The sequence below is a fragment of the Eulemur rufifrons genome, unplaced genomic scaffold, assembly GCF_041146395.1.
Source record: "Eulemur rufifrons isolate Redbay unplaced genomic scaffold, OSU_ERuf_1 scaffold_123, whole genome shotgun sequence".
In the NCBI taxonomy this organism is placed as follows: Eukaryota; Metazoa; Chordata; class Mammalia; order Primates; family Lemuridae; genus Eulemur; species Eulemur rufifrons.
Window position 1 is genome coordinate 332823 of NW_027182905.1, and position 8562 is coordinate 341384.

The window sequence follows — 8562 nt, forward strand, 5'->3', positions numbered from 1 at the left end:
ACACACTGGTGCAGGTTCACGATGGTCAGCACATCTGACAGACGTGTGTGTAAGCCAAGCAGGAAGCAGACCTTGGCAGAAGAAGCACTGGGTGGTGGTCCCATTTGCTCAGTGGCGACACCACGCTTCACCCCCAGCTCACTCCATACCATCCCTCATTGTATAGGGACTTAGGGGTGATTTTAGATGAAGAAGAAGGAGGGGAGGAAGATGAAGAGCCACTGTCAAAACAGTAACTATGGCCTGTCCTCTATCCCAGTAACCTGATTGACAAATGGGGACCCTGAGATATCCCCCAACCACACATGCGCTTGGTTCCCACATCTTCTGACTCAAACCGATGCTTCCCCCACCACATCATCCAGCCCATGGGGGAGAAGCCCCTTCATCTGTGAGGCAGGTGATAGCCTGACAGAAAATTATTTCTACCACCACCAGGTCAGGATGCATATCATTATTTCAGCAAAAAAAAAAAAGCCACTTTGTCATTTAGATAATGACTTATTTCATAGTATGGTAACTCTCTTAATAGCGGTCTTATTTTTAATCATGGTATGGTTTAAGAGGAAACTAAAGATAAGCAAAGGAAATTTGACTTTACAACTTCCATGAAAAACAGTGCATTAGTGCGTTCCACTTCTCCCTGTGGGACAGACTCCATCTTGGAAAGGATACCTTTCCCTGAATCCTGAACACACCTGCAATTTAAGATGGTTATCACAGATAAGGAGTGGAGGCAAAAGCAGACAAAATCATTTCTGGGGCAGTCGTCCCCATGTTGTCCCACCCTGCCTTCACTTAACAGGCATGAGGTACCTTGGTGGTGGGGCCCGGGGTGGGCTTTCCCCAGTAGGAAGGGCAACACAGCATGCTGAGGTGCAGAGAGAAAACGTTAGAGCTCCATTTAGGTTCTTTTTCATCTCATTCTTCTGAGGTTTACATATATATATAATACAGTTCATAATATATATACAGAAGTATTGTCATACATATCAATTACAGAACCACAATGCATGCATATCATTGGCAAATAAATGAATATATTAATAAACATACTGGAGCCGCAGAAAAAATGCTCATAAAGCATTTTACTGACTGGGAGAATGACAGAAATCTTGCAGAAACACTGGTATTTTTAAGGGAACGGACCCAGAATGCAACACAACCATGGGCTCTGGGCTCCATCAGGCAACCACATTTATTTGTCCAGAAAGTGAGAGCCACAAACTCCAGAAGAGCCATTTCCCCAGACTCTGAAACAGTGACCTCTGATCAGTGTCCCTTTCACAGGCAGAAGGTGGGAAACACAGAAGGAAGTGGACCATTTCCCAATTGCCTGCAGAAACCACAGAGCTGTGGTGCAGGAGGGACACATGAAAGGTTGGGTGGGTTGAGGAAGATGGGAGCTCAGGGCCAGTTAGAATGCAGGACTTCAGGGCCCGCCAGGGCCAGCAGGGCTGAGGGGTGTGGGAACCAGCAGCAGGGACCTCAGGCAGGGCCTGGGGAACTGCAGCACACACCTTACCCAAGAACCACTGTGGTTAAGAATGCAGTGGTTTACCTTTCCACCTAATGGTTGCATGTATCCTGTTGCTTTTGAAAGACAGGCGCCAAAATTCTGAAGTATAATAGTAGTGGTAGGCAGTAGTTTGATTTACTACTTTTTAAACTTCAGTTTCGTATATGAAAGGCCCAATGGAAGATATTTGTTTTGAATCATGTAAGCAGTTCTGGGGACAGAAAAGAAAAAAAAAATAGACTGTTGTTTAGTAATGCAGGGGTGTTAAAAATATTGAGCAGAATTAAACATAAGATAAATATTCTTAGCATCCAAATCCATTGATCATGCTCACAAACTGGCAAATGTTGAGAAAGAGTCCTAGTCGCCAGGCCAAGCAATTACAGTGAGTGCAGCCCTCCCCAAGCACGGGTAGATCTGAAGCTCTTCCTCCCACTACATTACTTCAGGGGGTACAAGATAAGATTATTTGATCAATAATCAAGTTTTAGTGAAGGCAGCATCTGTAGTTGTCAGCACTTGCTACTGAAGGGTAATGTCTGAAGAACAAGTTCAGGAAGAGAAGTATTTTGGTTTTGATGCCAAAATCAATCCCTTGGACACATCACTTGACATAGAAAATGGATTTAAATAAGAGTCTACACTCGTCAATCCACTGCACACTATCTACATTCCCAAGCAACCTTCTGCAGGAGGGATACCATTATTTCACACAGCCTGTCATCTCTAACACAGTGGGGTGGTCAGATATACTTGTCAAGGTGAAGTGGGATGTCACTGGAAGACTCAGTGCAAGTGTGAAAATCTTGCAACCTCCTCTCAGAGATATGGTTATCAAATGAGATAGTGCATTGATGTATCCATGCACAGAGGGGTCTTAGGAAGTACTGTAAATTACAAAATTGAAAAAAGCGACACCTGGCGATCTCTGAAGCGGGACTCTCTGTTTAACAGCACCCTACTGGTTTCATGGGCTACCATGTGTATGTTCCTTTTACTAGGGTAACATCGTCCCCCTTAATCAGCATATGGATAATTTAACAGTGGTTAAATTCTTGATTATTGAAGCACTCTGTATTCAAAGTATGAATTGACTTAAAAGTGTTTCTGTGAATGTCTTCTCATTTTTATATCATTCCTCATTGATATTTCACTGGTTTTCTGAGAGGGTAGAGCCAAATCAATGTGTAGTCCACAGCTTGTACTGGGAATTCAGCACTGGCAGAGGTGGAAACTCTGAGCAAAGGGAATCAAGGGACGTGAGCTGAGCCAGTATTTGAGGGAGGGTGAATGAACCAAAATCTTCCTGGTGATTGTAACATTTATGAGTTTATATAACATCAAAATAGAACAAATAAAGAATTTGGTAGTTAAGCCAATTTTGGAAAACGCATTCAAATCCATGTTGGGGCTCAGAAAAAGCTAGCCCAAAATGAAGGCCTCAGAAGAAAATGTTTCTCCCTGACCTTCTGTCTCTGGCCCCTCATTCTCCCTCAAGGATAGCTGTACATGCTAGAACCCCTCTTCCCCAAGGTGGGTCATAAAAACCAGAACTCCTTTTCCCCAAAGCCAGCTATAAAACTTAAAAATATTACTCTTTCCTCCATCTTTCTGTGTAAAAACTGGTCATAAAGAAACTATCCTTAGATTTGTGATACCTGTTCTAGTTTTTGCTGGAAAACACTGTTTTCTTTATTCTACAAAGCATGGCACATTACAATTAATCAGTAGACTTGAAGCCTGAGTGACTTTTCTGTCTCCTTCCAGCAGTTTCTGCCAGGTTTGCCTGTGCTTGGGTTGGGAACTTTCCTCCCTTCTCACCCCCACCGGCAGCATCTCCCGCTCACCCTGACCCCCTGGTTCCCCTTTTAATCCTCCAAATATTTTATTATCATATACAGAATTTTTCTGTTAGGAAAATATTCTACTACAGATGGCTCTGCTACTGATCAACTAACTATAGGTTTACAATGAATGATCAATCCATGTGATTTGCCTATAAACCTGAAAGAGCACATTGAATACTTCTCTGTTTTCTCAGAATAAGTGAAGGTACCCATTGATCTATTATTGAAAATAAAAATTTATGAAAAGGCACTTATGAATAAGAACTAAGAACTTTTGTCTAGCCCAAGATCCCAAAGATTTTCTTCTAGGATTTTTTTTCTAAAAACTTGTAGTATTATGTTTTATAGTTAAGTTTGTGATCCATTTCAGGTTAATTTGTGTGTATAAGGTATAAGGTTTAAGTTGAGATTTCTTAGGCTATGGATGTCCATTTTCTCTGGCACTATTTGTTGAAAAGACAACTCCTTCCTCTTTCATTGCTTTTGTACCCTTGTCAAAAATGAGTTGGGCATATTTGCGTGAGTCAATTTCTGGGTTCTTTATTTTGTTCCACTGATCTATGTATTCATCTCTCTACCAATATCACACTGTCTGATTATTGTAACTATATACTCAACCTAATATCTAGTAAAATCATTCATGTATTTTATTCTTCTTTTTCAAGAATTAACTATTCTAGGGTCTACTTTTTCATATAAATTTAAAAATAAGCTTATCTATGTGCACAAAAAAATCTCATTGAGGTTTTGATAAGAATTTTATTAACTCTACAGATCAATTTGGAGAGAACTGACATCTTTGCTAGGGTGAAACTTTCAAACCATGAACAAGGCATGTGTATGAATTTATTTAGTTCGTCCTTCATTTTCTTTCATCAATATTTTGTAATTTTCACCCTACAGATTATGTACAAGTTTTTTCAGATATATGCTTAAGTATTTCATTTTCTTTGGAACAATTGTAAAGGTGTTGTGTTTTTAATTTTAGTTTCTACATATTCATTATTACATAGTAATGTGATGAGTTTGGGAGTATAGAGCTTTTATCCTGAGAACTTGCTGAAGTAATTTATTATTTCTACAAGATTTTTGTAGATTCTCTGAGATTTTTCATAGACAATCATGTAATATGCAAACAGGGCCAGTTTTATTTCTTCCTTTCTAATCCGTATGCCTTACTTTTTTTCTTGCCTGCTTGTGTTGGCTAGAACTTTCAGTTCTTTGTTGAATAGGCATGGTGAGAGCAGATATCTCTGCCTCGTTTCTAACCCAAGGGGGAAAACATTGTCTTTAACCACAAAATATGAGTTAGCTGTAGGTTTCTGGTAAGAGTTGGCTATAGGTTTTTGGTAAATGCTCTTGATAAAGTTTGGGAAGTCCCCTTCTCTCCCTAGTTGTCTGAGAGTTTTTATTATAAAATGGTGTTATATTTTGTCAAATGTTTTTTCCTGCATCAATTTACATAACCAAAAATGATTTTTTCTTCTTTGGCTTATTAATATAGTATGTAACATTAACCAAGTCTTGAATACTGCACCAGCCATGCAAAATACCTAAAATAAATCTGTATTAGGGAGGGCTGCACTGAGAGAACTTTTGTTACCTGAGAGACTATCTGCATAACAAGACAAGCTTTATTCATCATTTATTTTCTCCCCTCACTTTCCCAGAACTTATGTGGCTACAACCCCCACCCCACCAACCCAAAGTCCCAAACCCCTGCCCCCATTCCTTCTATAGCTGAAGATGCTGTAATATTAATATATAAGCGTCAGTCATCTGACCTGTGTGAGAGTCCCTTGCCTATGTAGTTAAATATGTTTCTTTCCTGTTAACCTGTCTTTTGTCAGCTTAATTTGTAGCCCAGCCAAAAAACTTAGGACAGGGGAAGGAAGCCTTTTTTCCCTCCCCTACACCTCAGTACCCACTGCCAACTGAAGCAAAAGAACATTGCTAAAGCCACCTGTACACCTTTTCCCTTTTGAATTACCTTCCCTCTGCAGAAGTAATGGATTTTCTGAATTTACTGTTAACCTTTACCATGCAAATTTTTATATAGTAACAACATGAATAAATCCCTGAATTAGTAAAAAACAAACAAAAACCAAACAAAATGAGAAGGGGAGGTGGGACTCAAGGTGGTCTGTAGGTTGAACTCTATGATGATGTCATCCGTATTCAACCAAGTTGATTCACCCCATGGAAATTTCATGATTCAACTTAGTAGGTCATTACTAATTCCCTAATGTATCTTAAAGTTCATTATCAGTAAATATATTTACCTTGTTTTTTTAAATTTCTTAATCTTTTCCTCATGCTAGTATTGCACGGGAATACACACTGAGTAAGAGTCCTGCTACAATATCTTGAAAGAAGGAAATCCAGAAAAGGCTTGCATAGTAGCTCACTTAGCCAAGTTTATGAAGAATCCTTTAGATACTATGGAAGAGCTAAATCTTTGAAAAAGATTTAGGGGTCAGGAAACTTACCCAGAAGTAGCTGTGACCATAAAAGGAGCAAAATGGGCAAGGAAGATACCAGAACAAAGCCTCAAGGCTGTGCCTATAAAACAGAAGTTCAGAAAAACCTAATTTGATTTTTGTGCCAGAGAAAATTTCATTTGCTTTTCAACTTCTGTCTTCTCTTTTCTGTTCTGTAATATCCTTATTAATCATTCAGACTGAAGAACTTATCTTCCTTTCAGCACTTCAAATTCAGTATGATTTTTTTTAAAAAAGTTAGACAAAACAATTGCCTGAGAAATGGGAACAATCCCGAGGGAGCTATAATGCTACTCTCCAGCAAAAGTTTGATTACTAAAGTTCCTACCAAGGAAAAATTCAGATACAGGAAAAGGCTCACATTTAGTTTGAGAAAGTTTGAGGGAAGTTGCCAAAAACTCAATAGAAAGTTTCTGTGGCAATACTTTCCCCATTCTTACGTTCTATACTAATGATAAACAAAGTGGTCAATGAATTACAATTTCTATCCTTAAGTAAGTAAATACACTTAACCAATTGCTCAGAGAAGCTCACAGTGACATCCAGGCCATCATGAACGGCCTATGTGTTATAGACGCCATGCATCTCTAAACTGAAAGGAATTAGGTCTATGCCAGCTCAGTCATTTCCTGGAGTTACATTAATAATAAATCTTTGCACACACACATATTGAATTTCTCTCCAGCTATTTTAGAATGTGTAGTGGTTGTTAGGTTGTTACTGCTATTGTTCTTAGACTCAAGTCTCAGAGATTATTCCCTGACTCAAAAATCTTTTAAGGACAACTTTACTGGGAAAGATTCTTTGGTGAGCTGTGAACCAGCGTGGCATGCTCTAGGCAACATCTGCATTTAGGGAAGTACACTGATTTCTTCTCTCTCTTCCTAAATGCCTCTGTGATACCTGCCCAGGCACTGCCTAGGGGTTCCAGTTGTCAGAGGCTCTGTTGGACCATGTATTAAGCAGAGCTCCTTGGAAGACAGTGCTGGGCTGCCCATTTCCTCCACCCCCAGCCTTGTTCCTTGCTGTCCATGCTTTTGGATGGAGGCCAGTATGTGCTCAGGAGGCGATGAGAAGTGTGGAGTATAAAAACACATGGGCTCTAAAGTAGCCTTCAGGCCATAGAGACACAAGTGCCCAGACGTGATACTGACGGAAAACTAATAATCACCATGAGGATCCAGCACTGAAAGTGAATTCCTTTAATAGACTCATGCAAAGTCCCTGTTGACCCACCAAGGCCCTGTCTCGTCCTGGGTCCCTCTGTCACTGGCTCTGCAGATCCCCTAGGCACCCCTCCCCCAGCCTTTCTTCCCCCACGCCTGTTTTCAGAGACCTACACTCACCATTTTCTATCAGACTTCCCTGAGGGTCATCCAGTTGTGCCCCTAACCCAGAGCTGAGTGATGCCTCCTTGTGGAGTCTCTAAATGACCCACGTCTGCTGGGTGGTGTCCTCGCAGCCCAGTCCTAACAAGCACTGGGCACAGGGCACAGCAAACACCGGGAGCTAGTCATAGGGTCTCCAGGCTGGCCTGGGGCAGCCTCTCCAGCCCACACCCACGCCTCCTCCCAGGAAAGAGTCCCTGGAGTCGGGAGGCAGGGCTCCCCTGAGGAAAGAGGACGTGCTCACACTCTGCACTCAGGCTGGGGAAGGTTGGGGCTCAGGACCCACGGAGGCCCTGCAGGGCACTCACCTTCCCTCCCGGGAATCCATGATGAGAGAGTCCAGGCAGGAGCCGGAGGCCTTGCTCACACGCAACCTTCCCACGCAGCCGGGTCACTGCTCCTGCGAAATCACCACGTTGACTTAATTGTAGCTGCTGAGAAAAGAAGGAAAAACAAACAAAAACAAAAATAAAATCTGATTGTTTACCAGGAGATGAACAAACTTGCCATTGCAGCACCTTCAAGAATTGATTGAATTCTGAATGAAATGGTCTCTTTCATCTCGCTTGTGATGGTTACCTCCATTTCAGACACAGTATGCTGAAACAGATTCCCATTCTGTGTTCTGAAACAAATCGTGCCCCACCTCCCTGCAAGGCCCTCGTCCTTTCCGCACTCCTGCCGGGTCATCCTCACACAGAACAGGTCACCTTTGTTCCTCCTGTGGCCCCACCTTGCCTGTGGAACACAGTCTCTGTGCCTTATTCTGATATCTGAGGCCCCTTACAACGTGTCCCTAACCACCTGCCCAGACTTGGCTCTCTCTTCTCACTGTCTGGTTTCCTAAGCTACAGCCAAGTTCCATCCTGTATCCTGTCTGTCCTGTGAGCACATCACATCCTTTATGCCTCAGTGCCCTGCCCGGAGATTCACTCTGCCCACAGTGCCCCCCTCCTCTCAGGACTGTTTAAACTCCTGTGTGCTAAGGTCTCCAATCTGCAGCTGGGTCCTCTGCGGAGCCTTGCCTGTCTTGACAGCAATCGTCCTCTGCAGCGTCCCTGGAGGTGCCAGGGCAAGGCATGGATTCCAGCGTTACACCAGTAAAAGCAAAGCTTTAGCCTATGAAGCAACACCTTGATACATATTTTGGGCAACTGACTAAGGCACGATAGATTTTTTTGAAGATCACAGTGTTGAATGGAAGACCGATGGCTGTGCTGTGAGAATGCATCTCAGTTGCCTGTAATCGGGCACAAGGAGTCCGGCTCCAGAGATGCACACAAAGGAAAATGCTCTTTCTCCAGCAT

At 42.1% G+C, this 8562-nt stretch overlaps 1 long non-coding RNA gene across 1 annotated transcript; it reads right to left on the bottom strand.

Moving 5' to 3' along the window:
- Positions 1-1674: 1674 nt before the first annotated feature.
- LOC138379686 (uncharacterized) lies at positions 1675-7618 on the bottom strand. The gene is made up of 3 exons (XR_011232271.1): positions 7564-7618; positions 5856-5928; positions 1675-1730 (listed from the first exon to the last, which is right to left on the bottom strand). It is a non-coding gene; the product is annotated as an uncharacterized lncRNA (long non-coding RNA).
- Between the last annotated feature and the right edge of the window lie 944 nt (positions 7619-8562).